At 31.7% G+C, this 19,734-nt stretch overlaps 1 long non-coding RNA gene across 1 annotated transcript; it reads right to left on the bottom strand.

Annotated features, from left to right (window-relative positions):
- Window positions 1-2,994: 2,994 nt before the first annotated feature.
- LOC107852883 lies at window positions 2,995-9,610 on the bottom strand. The gene is made up of 3 exons (XR_001669580.2): window positions 9,101-9,610; window positions 3,577-3,705; window positions 2,995-3,478 (listed from the first exon to the last, which is right to left on the bottom strand). It is a non-coding gene; the product is annotated as an uncharacterized LOC107852883 (long non-coding RNA).
- Window positions 9,611-19,734: the final 10,124 nt, after the last annotated feature.

Raw genomic sequence — 19,734 nt, 5'->3', positions numbered from 1 at the left:
TTAAAGTATCAATGAATTTAGAGTTGTTGTTACTAAGTATGATATTGTTGAACATGTTGCAATTGAGAAATGTGTTAATGAACCTACAAGGGTAAGGGTTAGGTATACAACTGGTTGTCCATGGCTTCTTTATGCTAGCATTGATTCTAGGTCCATGAAATTTATTTGAAGACCTATAATTCAGTTCGCAAGTGTGATCATATCAATAGGAACAAACTTTGTAATATTAAGTTCTTAGCCAGTCACTTTAATAGAGGATAAAGGAACAATCGGATATTAGAATTTTTGAGTTTCAGCTGCTTATTAAGAAGGAATTAGATTTACATGTTGAAAGAATAGTGTGTAGGAGAGTAAAAAATAAGGTGATTGCAGAACTAATGGGTGACTATAATCTGGAATTTAAGAGAATTTTAGATTATAGAGATGAGTTGTTAAGATCAAATCCAGGTAGTACATGTGTAGTAAAGTTTCATGATGAAATATTTGAAAATGGTAGAAAATTGTTTCAAGGCTTCTACATATGTTTTGATGCAATGAAGAAGTCCTTCCTAGCTGGTTGTATAAAGTGCATTGGTTTGGATGGATGTTTTTTAAAAGAAGTGATAAAAGGGCAGTTATTAGTTGCTGTGTATAAAGATGGTAACAATCAAATGTTGCCACTGGCATGGGTAGTGGTTGAGATTGAAAACAAGACCACTTGGAGTTGGTTTATCAGGATTGTAAAAGAAGATTTTCAGTTGGGAGATGGGACAGATTTAAAAGTGATAACAAACACGCAAAGGGTAAAGAACTGCTGTTTTTATTTCTATTTTTGTTTCTGTTTATATTGTAACTGTTTCTGTTTCTGTTTATGTCGTAACTGTTTTTGTTTTTATTTTTGTTATAGGGATTAGAAATTGTTGTAACTGGATATTTACCAAATGCTGAACATAGAATGTGTACAAGGCATGTCCTCGCAAATTGGTCAAAAGATGCTACATGTAGAGGTAATGAGAAGAAAAAATATTTTTGAAGGTGTGCAAGATCTACCTTTGAGGCTGAGCTTAGGGACAACATTAGTTATATGAAGATGTTGGGGGAGGGGGGAGAAATACTAGATAAGTTGATGTATTTTAATTCAGAGAGATGAAGCAAGGTTTATTTTAGCTTTGAAACAAAGTGTGATGTTGTAGACAACAACATGGCAGAATGTTTTAATGCATGGATTTTAGGAGCTAGGCACAATACTATAATTACAATGTTAGAGGAGATAAGGTTAAAAATGATAAAAAGAGTGAGACAGATGAGGAATTTCTGTGAAACTTGGATCAGTGACATTTCTCCAGTAGCTATGAAGGTCATAAATAATAATACATCAAGGTTTATAAAGTGCAGCATAGAATGAAATTCTGATACATGGTATGAAGTGCTTGATAGAGGGTATAGACATATTGTGGATCTTTCTAGACAATATTGTAGTTGTAGAGCATGGATGTTAAATGGTATACCTTGTCCTCATGCAGTGGCTGCTCTTCACCACAAAAACTGAATCCAGCAAACTACATCTTTCACTGGTACAATAGAGAAACTTACATGAACACATATAATTTATTTTTTCAACCAATTTTGAATATGAAGATGTAGCCACAATCACAAAATATTTCTGTTATGCCACCTCTTGTTAGGAAAATGCCAGGTAGGCTTGGAATTAATAGGAAGAAAGAAGAAGGTGAAACCAAAAAGAAAACTGAAAAGTTATCCAAAAGGGGGATTGAGATTTCATGTGGCACTTGCCATAGCAAGGGTCACAACAAAAAAAGAATGTCCAACAGGTGCACCTGCTGCTAGCACTAATGCAAATCCTGGCCCCAATTCATCTAGTGGTGCAACCAAGTACAGGTTTGAGTGCAGTTCTAAGTGCAACTCCTACTTTTGGAAAAGAGAAAGGTTCAACTAGAAGAGGAAGGGGTAGACCACCAAAGAATTCTACAGAAAAGGTATTTTATTTAATTTGACAGTGTTGTGAACTAATTATGCTTACCTTATACTAAATATCTTCTTTTCTTTCTTTTTAGTGTGCTGGCAGACCAAGAGTGGTTGGAATGAAATTACTTCACACACAGAGTGGATGCACAATTCTTAATGTAAGTTTACTACTGCAGTTACTATCTAAATTTTATTTACTATAATTTTATTTAATAAAGTTAACACTTTCTTTATTTTAGCAGCCGGGAATGCTAAGTGAGAGATTCAAAACTATCAAGTCTGCAGCATTTATGACTGAAAACCTCGAATATACACCAAAACTGGTGTAAAATGGAAAGAAAAAAAAGCTATGACCTCCAGGCAACTACAAGAAATGAGAGGCAAAAAACAAATGCAAGCAAGGTCCAAGGCTGCACACTTGAGTCAAGAAAGCTCCAATGTTCAATCTCTATGAGAAGTTGGTGTATACTATATTTAAGACTGCATTTACTGATGTGACTGCATTTTCTTGTATAAAGTTTGGTTGTTGTGACTGCATTTAAGACTATGTTTTGATAATTTACTGATATTGGTAGCTGGGACTGCATTTAAGACTATTTTTTGGTAGTTCACTGATGTTGGCATCTGTGACTGCTTTTTGTAACTGTAATTAGTTCACTGATATTGGTGGCAGCTTTGACTGCATTTTGTAACTGTAATTAGTTTAACAGTACTGATATTTTTTTAAAATGTATTTGGCAACAATATGTAATTGGCAATTATTTTTGGTCAATGATTATGCAGTTGTAAGTTCATTGTTGCTGAAATTTGTGTTTATGCTTGTGCAGCAGCTGTGGCTGTATTTATTAATGTTAAATTTGTGTTGTGATGTTGAAATTTGTGTTTGTGCTTGTGCAGCAGCTGTGACTGCATTTAGTGTTGTGATGTTGTATACAAATTGTAACACAAAGAACTACTGAAAACAAAGTCAAAACTATCAAGTTCAACCTTACAATGTCATTACACAACAATTTAATTACATAACCTGACAGTTTTTTTAAAGGTAACACCTAATAATTAATACAAATTTCAGCCCTTAAAACATAACAAAAACAAAGCAACTTAGTTTAGGGAAGCCTTCTTGGAGCTCCTTTCAAGAACATAAATTGAACTAGAAAACTAACACCCAAAATACATGCACAAATGAGAGTAGTCCATAGTTGTTTGTCCCTTTTCTTGGACTTAGCCAACTTGATCTTCCATTTCTTCTCATTTACCTTCATCATCATCAAATCACCCTGAAAATTATTCATTTGCAATTCTATTTTGTTCATATCTATTTTGATTTCCACAGATTTGGTTATCCTAGTAGTCTTGTCATCACTATTTTGTGTTCAAAAAATGCACAATTTGTCGAAGATTCAACTCTTTCCTCAAGCTCCCCAATTCTTCCCAATAATTTAGAAATATCAAATTTCGATCTTTCATCAATAGAATCATGCTTCCAAAGCCAAAAATCGCATGATCTAGCATTCTAAAATGAAAGCAATTAGATTCGTATACAATTTAAGATCAATGTTTGAAGGAAAAACTCACGCAGCCCATAGTAAGGACAAGTCCAATATCGTCTACCTAGATTTCTTGAGCTCCATGAAGTCATCAAAGGCAAAACATGTCCATGTTTTCATCGAACTTCGACCAACTCATGATCGTCTTCTTGCTTACAAAGTCTCCTCAAACTTATCTTAGCCATTAAAGTACCTTGATTAAGAAATCAAGGTTTAAGAGAGGTTGAACAATACTTGAGGGAAGAAAAAATTATGAAAATGGCAACAAAATTAAGACAAGATAATCATCAATATAGAAAGAAATCGAAGGATTAAAAAGATTTAGTTACCAATTCTTCAAACAAATACTCTTTAATTTCGATTTTGAGAGACAAATTTGGGAATTAAGGTTTCCTAGCTTTGAGCCCCAAATTGGCTTATAAATAAGAATAGATCCGTTGGAAATTAAAGATGATGTACTTTTAGTCATTTACTTTTGTTATTTAATAGGCTAGATGTGCCTAAAGTAAGTGTAACATATACGCCTTAGAATGGGGGTCGCGGGGAGGTAATACTATCACTTTTACATAGTTAAGATGTGTAATAGGTCACTTATATAGTTTAGGTGTGGCTTCGACTTTTCTTATATAGTATGGGGTGGAAATGATGCCTTGTCTCTAAGTTATTTGTTGAAAAAATGATAATAAGAAAATATGAGAGACGAAAAATTGACTATTATTGAGCTTTGCTCAAAATAGTTGTCTTGATGCAAAATTATTTTAAATTTATAAAAAATATACTATAACTAAGATCGTGCAAAGGAATGCAAAATCTACTTTGAAAGAAGAATCTATTAAGACAAGAAAATAGAAGGGGAAACTCTTTTCTTCCTCTTGATAAGAGGGTGAAAATTAAAATATTTAATATAAAAAAGCTTAAAATTCAAGTTAAAATTTTACAGAGAAGTCTCATGTGCATAACTCTAAATATACCTTTCATTAGTTCTTTATTTTTCTAACAAATCTAGAAGTAAGATACTTAACTAAATAATTATGTAAAATAGGCATTTTCTTTTGTAATTATATGACTTTTTACAAAATAAATCAATATAGATCACAATACTATCTAATATTCTCAAATATTTATATTACAATATAATATTATTTGCATGCAGATACTAACTTTCGAAAAGAAATGTTTAAATTTTATGTAATTAGTGATATTATGCTCAAAATTTTAATAGTTATTTTTCGTATTGCATAAATTTATTAATTTGAAATTTGTAAATGATATTAAATAAATTTTTTATTATATAAAATAAATAAAATAATAATTTCTATAATTAATTTTATTTAATATTGACTGCGCATCGCGCGGATGCTAATACTAGTTAAGGTTAAAAAGACATTCTATAAGATCTGACACAACAACTAAAATTAGAATGTTCTTTTAAAGTCTAAATCCTTTAAAGAAAATAGAATATTTACAAGAGATAATTCATTCAATTGCTGAGGCAAAAATGAATAATACATCATCAAATAAAGAAAAAAAGAAAATAAAGAAATTACAACTTGGTAATTGATAGATTCAAGAGTAAATACATAATTACCCTCTGATGTTGGATGAGATTTTCAAAAAGATACCTTAATTTTGAATTCGACCTATTATCCCATGATTCTTACTTAATTCGTTTCAAATATATCATTTTTTTGCTGAATCTCAGTCACAACAAAGAGAGTGAACACACGCACCAATCAAGTGCTACCACGTGTTAAATATATTTAATTTCGTATTTTTTTTTAATAAATCTTTCCTTTTTATTTAATTTATCATCCACCTCACCCCCTCTTCCCCCACCCCACCCCATCCAGCACCCCCGGCGTCCAGCAGCTCCCTTCCACCCCCACCCCCATTCAGCACCCCCACCCTCTATCCAACACCCCCACCCTATCAGCATCCTCCCTAACCTCCACTCCGTCAAAATATCTCTTCCCATCCATTTTTTTTTTGTTCAAATCAATTTAAAAAATTATTTTATGATTGAATTGAGTTTTAAGAATAGTTAAATGATTGAATTGAGTTTTAAAGATAATTAAATGAGCTTTAATGAAGTTTTAAAGATATTGAAAAAAAAAACTTCAATGGAACTTTAATGGAGGAGCTTTAATGGTGTTGAAGAAGACATTGTGTTGAGCTTTAATGGAGTTTTAATGATATTTAAAAAAAAAAAAAAAGCTTCAATGAAGCTTTGATGGTGTTGAAGGTGTTGAAGAAGAAAGGATGGATTGGGGGGAGAGAGGGAGGGTACCGGGTAATTTAAAAATATAAATTAATATTAATTTTTTTCTTTTTAAAAAAATATAAATTATATATTAATTATTTACACGCGATAGTTTTTTATTGGTCAAAAAGTCAATTTTGAGCCCTTTCACGCGCCTGTGGCGCGTGTATACACACAAAGGTTCAAAATGGTGTATTTGGAACGGAATAAAGAAGAATCATGGGGTAATAGGTCAAAGTTAAAGTTTAAATGTCTTTTTGAAAATTTCAGACGACATTATTGGGGTAATTATGTATTTACTCTTGATTCAATTCTTAAATATCTATAAATAGGATACATGTTGAAATTGAATATTTCTTTAAGAGTGACTGAATAAGAGAAACTGTTAAAGCATCATTTTACATAGGAGAAATGCGGATCTGGGATTTTCTAAAAGTTATTATAAACATTACCAAAATTTTATTTGTACCTGATCTTTAATATAAACAAGTACAAGTCCCTTCTGATACATCGTGAATATTTCCTATTAATTCTCTGAAATTTTTATATATACTTATGTCTTGTTCCCAGTGGCTGAGCTACATATAGGATAGGGGGTTCATCCGAATCTCCTTCGACGAAAAATTATAATATATCTATATGGTTAAAATTATTTTTTTTATGTATATATAGTAGATATTGAACCTCCTTCGTTAGTTCGTATGTTTATTTGTAAACCCCCTTGGTGAAAATCGTTGCTCTGTGACTACTTGTTCCTCTATCTTTCTATATTAATACCATTTAGCATTTTATTTTGATACACTTATGTCTTGTTCCTCTATTTTTATATGTTAAAATATATTATTTTAAAATAATTTTCTTTTTTTGTTCGTTATTTATTGCTGCCATGTTATATTTATTATTCATTAATGTTATATCGCTAATTAACTATTTATTAGCTTCTCACTTGACTTATATTGTCATTCATTACTTTTCCCTTTCATAACATACATACATACATATACATACACACATGTAGGGTCAAAATAATTTCTCTTCCCAACTTTGTCTTAAAAATCAAACTCTTCCCTCAACTTTAACAATAATCACACTCCTCTTTTATCCCAATTGACTTTTTAAAATTCTTATTTTACCCTTTATCATCAATTTTTTTATTCTTTTTTTTTTAACTTCTTTAAAATCATCATATTTTTATTTTAAAAAGAATTCATATAACAAAATTTTCATAAAACATAAACATTATGTTCTAGGAAAAAAAGTAAGAAATACTAATTAAGTATATAAGCTAATGATGATCTTTACTAATTATGTATATAAGTTAATGATGATCTTTTTGAAGTAAATTAGCATGATAAGAAAATTAATTTTATTACTAATAACCAAACCTATAATATTTCTTTTACAAGTGAAAATAATAAGTAATACAAATTTTATAAACATATTTCAATGCAGAAAATTCAAACAATAAATGAAAGCGATAAGCCTCTAGTACCACCCCGAACTATGGTCAAAGTTGTTACGACACACTCCAACTTCACAGTAGTCCTACTATCCCCCAAACTCAAATTTAGCGTATTTTTATCATTTTTTGTGCTAATGTGACACTTTTATTACATAAAATGGAGCCCACATCAAAGGTGTCACGCCATCTAAAATGATTGACAAAAGATATTACGTTAGATAAAAAGATTGACAAAAATATGCTAAAATTTAGTTTAAGCGGTAATAGGACCCCGTGAAGTTGACGTGTGTCGTAGCAAATTTGGTCATAGTTCGGGCGTACTAGATGTTTTTCTCGAATAAAAATAAGGTCAAATTTTAAAGATTATACTTATTTATATAAATTATAAAATATGTAATACTCTATTAATGACAATCACAACTTATTTATTGATATAGACAATATGTAATATCGTTTCTTATCACTTGATTCTCGTACGAAAAATAAATGTTTTAATTTATCTACTCAATTTGTGAAATTAAGAGAATTATATTATGTTTTTTTTCTACCCTTTAGTATTAAATAACTATATAAAGTAACAGTATAGATAAATTTAAAGTTTTAAATTATCATTAATAAGATTAATTTAGCAAAATATACCTCTAAGTAAAATTTTCTTTAGGATTGTGTTATATCAACAAAAAATTAAGTAATATGAAACGAATTTAGTATGAGAGTGATAAAAAACGAAAATATACGCACATGCATGTACATACATATGTATATATACACACTTAGGGGTGGGTTGTTTGGAAACAAGTTATTCCAGAATTAGTTATCACAAAATAAGTTGTACTAACATTTATGTGTGATAACTTATCTCACCACTGTGGTATAAATGGTGCGATAAATAATTTTGAGACTACCCAATACATTTAATTAAACGCAGGATAAATAATCATGAACTTTATTTCTGAATTATTATAATTATACCTCACACCAAACGATTCTTTAATACATATAATACTAAAATAACGATCTTAAAAAATAACATTAAATTTTGTGATAAATTTATAAAAAAATATTAATTTGCTTATAAAGTTAATAAACTTAAACAAAAAGTTACAAATATCCGTGTTAAAAAAAATATTTTGTTACATATAATATAAAAAGATATTACATAAATATAGGATTAAATTTACAAGGACAAAATTGACATTACATTGGATAAATGGGGGAGTATGATTATTGTTCAATGTTGAGAGCCCCTCCCCATATATATATATATATATGTATATTACTCCTTAAATTTTATTTATTTATTCGCTTTTATTCTATTTAATTATTATACATAAAGATAATTTGAGTATTTTTACTTTGTCACATGATTTAAATTATATTAAAGTATAAAAATTCTCACATTTTCTTTATTCTTCTATTTTTACATTTTTTGATAAGTCAGACGCTACACAATACCTCATTGAAACCCAAAATTTGATTGTCTTTCCCGGTGTATATCCGCCATGTCCATTGGGCATACTCCGTCACCAACCACCACTACAACCACACAACTATCTACTATCACATATCCCTCAAAACTATATTCATTATTATTTCAAGTTCAACCTTTGCTAGTGAAGCCGATATCGTATTTTCATTAGGAACCTAAAGTTGTTTGGGAAAGGAAGAGGTAGCCTTAATGATTATTAATGAAAACCTACAATATGCTATTGTTGGGAATTTTTTATATGAATAGCATGACATATCAGAACATAGCACGTTGAGGTCTACTTCCAAACTAGCAGATGAAGCAAGAAGGTCGAAATTCATAGAATTTCAGGATACGACACAGTACACAAGAAATTACATACAATAAAGAGGAATTACCTCTTTGGGAACAGCTCACCACGAGTTGCACTTCACCGGACTCGACTCCACAATAAAATTCTTCATTCTCAATCAAAATTTCATGCTCAAAGGAGTTCTAGAGGGTTTTCAACTATCAAATTGTTCACTCACAAACAATAGAATTGTGGGGCTATATATAGGAGAATTCTTGAGGGGTTTTTGACTGATTTGGACAATCTGGGATGATAAAAAGATTTCGAATTCTTGGGGTATCTTTAGATATATCAATGAAATGAAGAGAGATCACTCCGTCTTCGTTTTTATTCATACACAGAACAAATGAGAATAAAAAAAAAAAAATGTGATAAGAACATTTTCTAATGAAATTTTTTTAATAAAAAATGGCCTTGATGATCTAGAATATTGTCGAAAAAAGCCTAAAACATATTGGGATTTCGAGGAAGAGGTGTGACCGCATGAGAGATCTTTAGGGTTCTAGACTTTTTTTGTTTCCTGGGAAATAAAAAGGGATTAATGTAATGGGCCGTGTGCAATTTTTAAGATTTGGGGCTGAAAGATTTATTTCAGCAATTGATCTAATTTCAAAATCCTTAGCCAAATCGAGTTAGTAATATGGTAAAAGCTGATTCAATTAGGGTTAAATTTGGTCAATTGAACTAAGACAAATTAAATTCTATATTAATTATCTAGCTTTTTAATTTCAACAATTGAAATAATTATTTTTGTTATAAATGTATTTACATTATAGTGAATGTTTATCAAGATCTATCAAGATCTACTTTGATATCTATTAGGATTTGAAGCATCCGTCTTTTATTCAGACTAAGAATACTTTGATATCTATTAGAATTTGAAGCATCCATCTTTTACTGAGACTAGGAGTAAATTTCCTCTAATATCTATTAGGATTTGAAGCATCCGTCTTTTACTCAGACTAGGAGTACTTTGATATCTATTAGGATTTGAAGCATCCGTCTTTTACTGAGACTAGGAGTAAATTTCCCCTATAAATAGAGGGGTTTTGTTCATTGTATTGACAATCTTACGATCTCTCATCCCTGAAGAGAAGAAATAAGAATCATTCTCTCTATTCTCTCTACTCTTCTTCTTTATTCTTCTTTATTGTTTTATAAAACGTTATCAACCCGAGACTCTGCCAAACAAGGTGAGATTATAAATCTGAAGGATTTCAAGGTTAGTAATTCTTTATGTTATCTTTCTTTTGCTACTATTAATATAATTATTATTGGATTTGAGGAAAAATAATCGGTTTGGAACCATTTATATTTTAAGTTTATTCCTCAAAAATAATATTATAAAAAAAGATGATAATATGTTGGTTTCAAGTCCCATCGATTCATGCCTAAGATGTTTTTATATGGATAAGATGTTGAGTTTGAATGTCAGTACACCATATTGATGATATTATGATGGCTAAGGGAAAATAATGGGTGTTTAATGAAAAGTCATGAAATTCGACCCATTGAATATGCACTATTCCATGAAGTGAATGTGGTAGCAATATATGATAAGTCTAAAATATGACAACTTACTTCATTCTTGAGGTGTATTTGGTAACAGTGCATAATATGTCTGAAAGAAGACAAGTGATTAAATGCACGAATATACGCATGGAGGGACAATATGATAATGATCATCAAAAGTGATGATATTTTCACACGCTTATATGATTATAAGATATGCTAGAGAAAAATTCTCTACATTATATGTATGCCTCGATTTGCTTTTGAAGTAGCAAAATATAGAAAGAGGTTATAATCTATCATAATTTGATAGACTTAAGGCACGATTATATTCCATTCCTGGGGAATGAGAAACTTATTAATGTAAACGTGCACTTGATCACAACTCACCTCCAAAAGAGGTTGAATAATTTTGAAATCTACTTCTGAAGTAGTAAATCTGAAATTTATTCATGAAATAGTAAATCTGAAATTTACTAAAGAAAAAGTACATGTCATGGTAAACTTGGAGTTTACTAGAATAAAAGTTCATAAATTGATATGAACGATTGTGACATCTCGAAGATGTGCATGTATTGAAGGACTAGAAGATTCTTCAAGAATCATTTATGTCGTTTGTTCTCACGACAAGTTGGTTGGACCAACTAATATTGGGATTAGATCCCTTCAAATCTGAAAACTATAAAAGGTGAATAGAGGTCCGTTCACCTATCATGTGATATGTTGAAAAGATGTATTAGTAAAATGATCACTTGTACATTTATGGTCAACCTATGTTTGACATTCATAAAGTTACTTGTTCAATATAAATTGAGTATAATTTTCAGATTGTGCAATCAATAAAGTTATCTTGATGATGATGGTTTGGCATTGAATGCATTCGATAAATAGCTAAACCATCGCTAATAAGAACAAAGCTTCATGTGTTGGTGTGAAATATGATATATACAATAACACTTGTATGCATTAAACCAATAAATTATGATTATTTTTTCCCTCTCAATTGGTTCAAGGTCTGGAACCAATTATTCTATCTAATAATTTTGATGTGCGGTATACGATTAATGAACATACTATAATGCACAAAGATGGATTTCTCAAAGAAGCCGACGATGTATTTTAGTTTTCCTAACATAAGGGGGAGATTATAAGCACTATGAAATATATTAGGAATTATCACCAGATCCTCATCCAAAAGATAATTCAAGTCAAATGCCAAAAGCATCCCATATTAAGCGCAAGTGCTCTTATTTTGTATTCCTAAAGGATAGAGTCTATGCATGCATGAAGCGTGGTATACTAATTGGTTTCAAATAAAATAGTCCTTGAAAAATAAGGAGAAAATAATCATAATAAGAAGGCAATGAGCTCTTGAAGAGCCTACGACATAACACTTCATGAAACCTTATGAGAGGTTCATGTACCTAAAAATAATGAAGTGATGAGATCTCAAAATGTTATGTCACATTGTGAACCGATACTAAATGATATATCATCAATATATTTGACACAATATTGGTGCAATATTGTGAAAGATTACGAGGATCTTAATTCTATGTTAATTTAAGCATGCTGACATAGAAACATTTATCAAGTGACATGAAAGGATGCATCTTGGTAAGTATTAAACTTATTTGATTTGTAGTCCAGATATTTGAAAATGTCACTCATGAAATGTTGAATATTTTCACTTGACAAAACTTATGTGAAAAACTTTTAAGGATTCAAAATGCTTGAAGCATATAAAAGTTTCTGAGAAACTTATTTATAATCCTTATATTGTATAAGCTTATAACTTGAAAATCATGGAACTCTTAGAGAGTTTTCAAAGAAATAGATTATTTGCTGAAATTCGAAATATATCGAATTGGATTGGTTATGAAGTACCATATCTTAGTGAAATTGATGCACTCATGTACCTTGCAAATACTACAAGGCCTATAGACTTTTCGGTTAATATGTTAGCAAGGTATATTTTTACTCCTACTTGGAGATATCGAAATGGGATAAAATACATGAGTTTATTTTATTCTAAAGATTGTTGTCCCGATCTTATTGGTCATGCTGATGTTGGGTACTTATCTGACCTACATAAAGCTCGGTCTCAAATAAGCTATGTGTTCATATGTGGTGGTACTGCAATATCTTGGAGATATACAAAGCAGTCTATCATAGCCACTTCATCGAATCATGCTTAGATAATAGCTATTCATGAAGCAAGCCGAGAATGTGTATGGTTAAGGTCCATGATACATCTCATTCGAGAAAAATATGGTGTGACATATGACAATCTACCCATAATTTTATACGAAGATAATGCATCATGCATAGCACATCTTGATGGAGGATTCATAAAAGGAGATAGAATGAAGAACACTTCATCAAAACTTTTCAACATACATGAGCTCCAAAAGAATAGTGATATTAACGTGCAACAAATTCTTTCAAGTGATAATGCGACTGTTTTATTCACCAAGTCTCCTTCAATTGAAACTTTTAAGAAGATGGTGTACAAGATCGGGATGCAAAGGTTCAAGGATGTTCTCATTAGGGGGAGTTAATATGCGCTGTACTCTTTTTCTCTTACGGGGTTTTGTCCCACTGGATTTTCTTTATAAGGTTTTAATGAGGCAGCCGAAATGCGTATTATTAGAGATGTGTACTCTTTTTACTTCACTAGATTTTTTTCCTACTGGGTTTTCTAGTAAGGTTTTAACGAGACACATTATCTACCAATTAGACATTCAAGGGGGGGGGGGGGTGTTATAAATGTATTTACATTATAGTGAATGTCTATAAAGATCTACTTTGATATCTATTAGGATTTGAAGCATCCGTTTTTTACTCAGACTAGGAGTAAATTTATCCTAAAAATAGAGGGGTTTTTTCCATTGTATTGACAATCTTGTGATCTCTCATCCCTCAAGAGAAATTACTTTAGTTATATACCATAAGCAGTTCAAAATTATTTAACAATAAAGAAGCTCAAAATTAATTCAGATAGTGAAGGAAAAAAATTAGGTGTTCACATGATCTCCATCAAAAGATGCAATTAGCATAGTAAGAATATAGTAACACATGAATTCAGCAGGCATTTTAGGCAGATTGAACCATAATTAAAAACTAAATCATAGAATAGCACTATGTGAACCCTTTTAAGTCAACAAACTAGTTTGTTATTTAAGAAACACAAATATAAAAAGTTGACAAGAATCTTCTAATAAGTAAATGTAAATCACAATCAAGACATATAATCAAGAGTACAAAGAAAAGTAAAGTAATGATTTGCGACATATTTAGAGCTAGGAAGCTCCGAATATGGGGATTTTTGTTCGTATTTCTTGGATAAATATTGGGTATGCGTTTCTATCTTCATTGTACTAAATTTTCAAGGATATCGATTTTATTTTTTTATGATTTTAACTCATAACTTATGAAATTTAAAATTCCAAAGTTAAGAGATCGAATTTTTTTGATTCAAGGATCAATTTGTGATGAGTTTTCATTGAATTTTAGAATTTGATGTTCTTGTAGTATGGGTAAGTTGCTTTATACGAGAATTTATCCGTTTATTGATGTTTTCTCATTTTTAAATCGCATTTGAACATGAAAAATGGAAGGCTTTTTGGTAAAGTTCAGAAATGATATTTTGGTGATTTGAAGGTCTATTTTTAACACTTTTTCAATTAAATTTCTGATTTGAACTCCATAAGTTATGAATACATTATCTTTTCAATAAAATTTTAATTTTTTTCTTATATTCTTGGGGTTGACTATTGAATTGACTTTTGGACACAAACTAGAAGTATAGCAATATAAATGTCTTTAATTTCATATTCTTATGTAGAATAAAATTTTACTAGATTTGGCTCATTCCGAGACTCTTCAAAAGGGCAAGTCTTCATCTTGACTTTGATGGTTTTAAGAAAAGTTGAGACTTTTTTTTATTCTTTTTGAAGTACTTACATGTTAATTTCTTATATTGGGAGTAATAAAAGCGGGGTTTTCATATGGATAAGGTGACGAGAATTATGGGGGTTTTGGTGCATTGTAAAGGAATAAAATTGAATTTAGTGAATTGTTTGTATAGTTCTCTATTCTTATTGTCCAATTATGTTGTGAAAAGTGCTTTTAAATGGTTATATTGATCTTGATAGGCATTTATGTTGATAATATATCATTTTATAAGCGAGACTTGAATTATTTGAGTTAGATTGATGATTTGTAGTAAGTGTTATTGAGTTAAATATGGCCTTGCAAACTGAGATTTGAGATATTGTGTTGTTTTTATCATCATTTTTCATTAGAGCCGTCAATATGGGTCAGGCCGTTGGGCTGGGATGACTCGGCCTATAATTTGATGGAGTTGGAATTTAATTTTTCCAGCCCATTTAAGAACAGGGCGTTTTAGCCCGGCCCATGTGGCTTGAGCAATGTGGGTTGGGCTAACCCCTGGGCCGACTCGTAAGTCAAATACATACAACTATTTTAATTGCTTATTAGTATTTTTATTTGGTTCGAAGAATATCATGTCAAAATCAATTTAATTTCACTATTAGGAGTATTTTTGGAGTGTTGGAGAATTGATTAACAAGTATTAACACTATGTAATATTGTTTGGTTATATTTATGTTTATTAACATTCTAAAGTTAAATTATAAAATTATTATTTTTTAAAAAGTGCGTTGGCCCATGAGGCTCGCAGCCCATAGAGTAACGGTGTGGGCTTGGTATTGTTTGGCCCATCATTTTAACGGGTTAGCTTGGCCTGGCCCATCAAAATCAAAGCCCGTGGGGCTAGCCAGAATGGGCTGGGCCGACTCTATTTGACAACTCTATGTTTCATGCGTACTCACTCTTATTCATATTATAGAACTACGAAATTGATGTTTTGAGAGAGTTTGATTTGAAACGTGTTGGATACCGGATAGGAAAGTGCTCCGGATAGATTGTATTGATTTATAACTAGCATGCTCAATGGAAAAGAGTTACACCTGAATTTTATTGATTTATAACTTGCATTCTCGATGAAATTTTTTTGTAGATGGATTTTATTGATATGGACATGCATGCGATGAGAAATTATTTCAAATGACCTGATAAAAAATTATTCATGGAAAAGTCATTAGTTTGTGTGCATGGGGGAAATTGTTACCTTGCAAGACCCCATGGGTCCTAACTAGCCAAACAGAGCAACGAGTGTGTACTATCATACATTGCATCATATTACATTTATATCTTTACACTGTACATGATAGATTTTGTTCTGATTGATTATTTTAATTGATGGGTTGTTGTTATTGTGTTGAGTTAAGAATGTGTTGACTAGAACTGTGTTGTTGCTCTATTCTTATTGTCTTCTGTTACACTAGGTGTTGCTTCCTTGAGTACATACTATATGGTTACATTGGATGGTTGGTTTGGTGGTACATACCATCACTTTGAATTAGAGTCGATTGATAGTGATGTAGAGTATACGTGTTTCCATACTCATGCTTATATTTTTCTATGTATTACATGTAGAATCTGAGTCGGTGGTCCCCGAACATTGATTTGGTGATTTCTCTTGATTTTGAGGTAGTAGCTCCTAATTCCAGATATTTCAAGATTCTCTCCTATCCTAATTGTCACGATCCAATTTCTCAAGTCATGATGACGCCTACTTTAACCCACAGAAGGTAAGACAAGTCATAGCCCAAAACGGCAAGTAACGGGTTAACCAACAAAAGATAAGAAGATATATATATATGTGTGTGTGTGTGTATATATATATAAATCCATGTTTTACGAGAGGAAAAGTGGAAAAAATATCAAAATGAATTTCCCACGACATGGTAAGATTAGTACAAGAGTCGCTAATACAAAAAGAGAGTACAATTTGTCATATTATATATATATATATATATCATAGTCGCCAAATATACAGTACAACATAGTAGAGGGAGAATGATCAGCTTCGGACTCTAAAAGCTCACCCAATCACAGAATAGTAGCGCTGCCAGAGGATGTCATCAATGAAGATGACTCAGACTAAGATCTGCATCAAGAAAAAAGATACAGAAGTTCAGTATAAGTACCAAAATAATAGGTACTCAGTAGGCATCATAGGTCAACTGAACTAATCACAGTTAAAGAATAAATAAAGTGAAAGTATGTAAACCTAACTCATTCGATAAGGGCAACAATGAAAATAATAGGCCATAGTAGGAAATCGTGAAGTAGAAGAAAATAAATTGAGAGCGATAATAAAAGCCTAGCAGTAACCTAACAGGGGCCCATAAGGCCAAACGACACAAAAATAAAGAAATAAACTCGACCGAGCCCTAATAAGCAAGGTGGGTACATGCAAAGAGTAACACAAATGTAAGGGTGGAATAATTGACAATAATGAATGTAAAATGAGCAAAAATGAGCAATATATGTATCTGATACTCCTTTCTAGTTGTAACCACAAGTTTTATTGCCCTCTATCAAATATCTAATCCCAATTTAGTATTCATAAAGGTAATAATATCGAACTCAAACTAGAACTAAAAAATTATATCATGAGAGTAAATGTTAGACTTAAACTGGAACTAATAAATAATAATCAAGAAACATATATCGTACTCGAACTAGAACTTATATTAAATAATTAGTGTGAATATATACGTCGACTCAAACTTAAACTTATAACCTAAGCCTTAGCATCAATATCCTGGAGTTTTGTCCCATCTCAAGCTGTTTGCTCATAAATTCCAATTTTAGTTGGCTAGATCCGCTAAGAAGAAGATGGTTCAATTAATAAGAAAGAAAGCAACTTAAGGTCAAATGGTACTCTACTTGGGGTAACAAAGTTAAATAGGTGAAAATAGTATCTAAGTCAATCCAAACCTAGGTAATATCCTAAAAGGTACCAATGTGATCATTAAGGTAAAAAAGGGACGTTATTCTAAGCATTCTATCTTAAAAAGGGCAGTGAGGCCCACTACACTATCTCAAAAATCCCACCTAAGGCAACCACCTACCTGAACCTAGGCTATGAATTTTCAAACTCATCCCAGGCACTAAGTAAACTATGTCTATTACTAAAGGATAATCATAATCTAGAATAAGGAAGTACGGGGCCGAAATATACCGGGAAAGGCTCGTAATCGACTCAACTAGGCAGCAATCACAAAAAGGATATCTGGGCTGTAAGAATCCGTCCGCAACTAGCATATATCCTAGTATTATAATCAATCAAAGTATAGAAAAAGAGTAAGCCTAGTGCGCGTAGATGTAGCTAGAAGCTTGTAAGATTCTTTACACCAGAGCTTTTTTCTTTCGAGAGGGGGGTCCTACTACTGCCATGCTATCAGAAAACTATTTTACATGTCAATATGATAATATCGATATCCATATTATGTATTAATCGCTCTGGGTCAAAAATCAAAAAGAAAATCCCTCATCGAACTAGCTTGTGGAATCACGAAATTGAAATTGTCATAGTGTCTCTTTCAAATTAAGAGCTATTTTCCCAAAAATAGGGAATAATGAAACCCCAAAAAATTTCCACAACATCAATGGTGAAATACAAGTAAATCAAAGAATAGCTGAAAACTTATGAGTTTCATACTTGGAGATTATCACAAAGACGGCCATGACGCAATCCCATATTCTTTATCAATTCCTATATTTATCTTAAGCACGCACACTCTCTAATGGAAATTGGAATTTAAGGAATAAAATATATACAACTAGTAGCGATGGCTTCTAAAGTAGTGAAGTGGGCGCTAAAGAGACCCAACCTCTGTTGGCCAACCACTACTAAAGTGGTCTTTGAGCCACATAAGTGGATACCGCTAAAGCAATATTTAGGATGCTAAAGTAGTTGCACCAATAGATTTGGCACTAGAAAATTTGCTAAGTTCTAATAGACTCCGATCGTGTGCATAAGATTTATTTGGAGCCTCATGCAAGGAAAAAAACTATGCTACCCTACAAAATTCAGCATTCTAGACTCAACAAAACCATCAAAAGTTTCATCCAAGGTCGTTTCAACAAAATGTAGGTCTTACACCTTGGTTCCAATTTTAACCAAAATCCACCTGATATCTCTATATGAATCTAGAAGCCTCAAAATCCAGACCAAGGATCTATCGAGCCTAAAATTGATTTTTTAGAGCTAATAAAACTATTAGAACTAGCATCTGAGTCTATTTACCTAAAGTTTTAGACTGAGCCCCATCTCTCAACTTCAATAGATCCAAAATAGAGAAATAGCTCTAAAACCAAACGAACTCTTATATAATTGAACTGTCAGTCCCAATAAGTCATAAATGACTTAGGGCAGTGATAGAAACACTATAAACATAGAAAATCATGAAAACATAGAAAATGACTTAGAGGATCATTACAACATCCATTACAAATAGACTTTCATCTGCAAAAGCAAAGGATTAGGAAATACCTCAAGGCTTGAATAGGTGAGCATAACAAGTTCATGTATCACGCTTGGTCTCCAAGGTAGCCTCCTCAATTGGATTGTATATCCACCAAACCTTAAGAACCGAAATATTCCTAGAATGCAACACTCTGACATCTTTCGTTAGACTAGAAATTGGATCCTCTATAAAGTTCAACCTCTCATCCAATTGAATCGAGTCCCATAGAATCACATAAGACTCATTTATAATATAACACTAAAAGATCGATACATGTAATATTAGATGGATGGAGAAAAAGGCTAGAGGCAAGGGCAACTCATACGCTACCTCCCCAACCGTTCGGAGGATCTCAAATGGCCAATATACCTAGGATTGGGCTTGCCTTTATCCTAAATCTCATAATGTCCTTCATGGGCAACACTTGAAGGAATATTCGATTACTAACTCTTAATCTAAAGGCATAAATCCTATGGTCAGTATAAGTATTCTATCTTCTTTGAACTACCCCTAGCCTATCTTGAATCACCCAAAATCTATTAAAAGACTCACGAAGCAAATTGGTACCCTGGGCCTAACCTCTAGTCTCAAACCAACCAACCATAGATCAACAACACCTAACATAAAATTCCTTGACTTGTGCCATTTGAATACTTGAATGGTGACTGTATTTATAGGTGAACTCTGCTAAGGCTAAAAAGTGCTCTCAGTGACCTCTAATATCCAACAAACCTAATTTTGCTCCTATCTTAGTTGTCACAAT

The sequence above is a fragment of the Capsicum annuum genome, chromosome 6 (assembly GCF_002878395.1).
Source record: "Capsicum annuum cultivar UCD-10X-F1 chromosome 6, UCD10Xv1.1, whole genome shotgun sequence".
Taxonomy (NCBI): domain Eukaryota; kingdom Viridiplantae; phylum Streptophyta; class Magnoliopsida; order Solanales; family Solanaceae; genus Capsicum; species Capsicum annuum.
The sequence above is the reverse complement of the archived record's forward strand: the minus strand, read 5'-3'. Positions and strand labels throughout refer to the sequence as shown.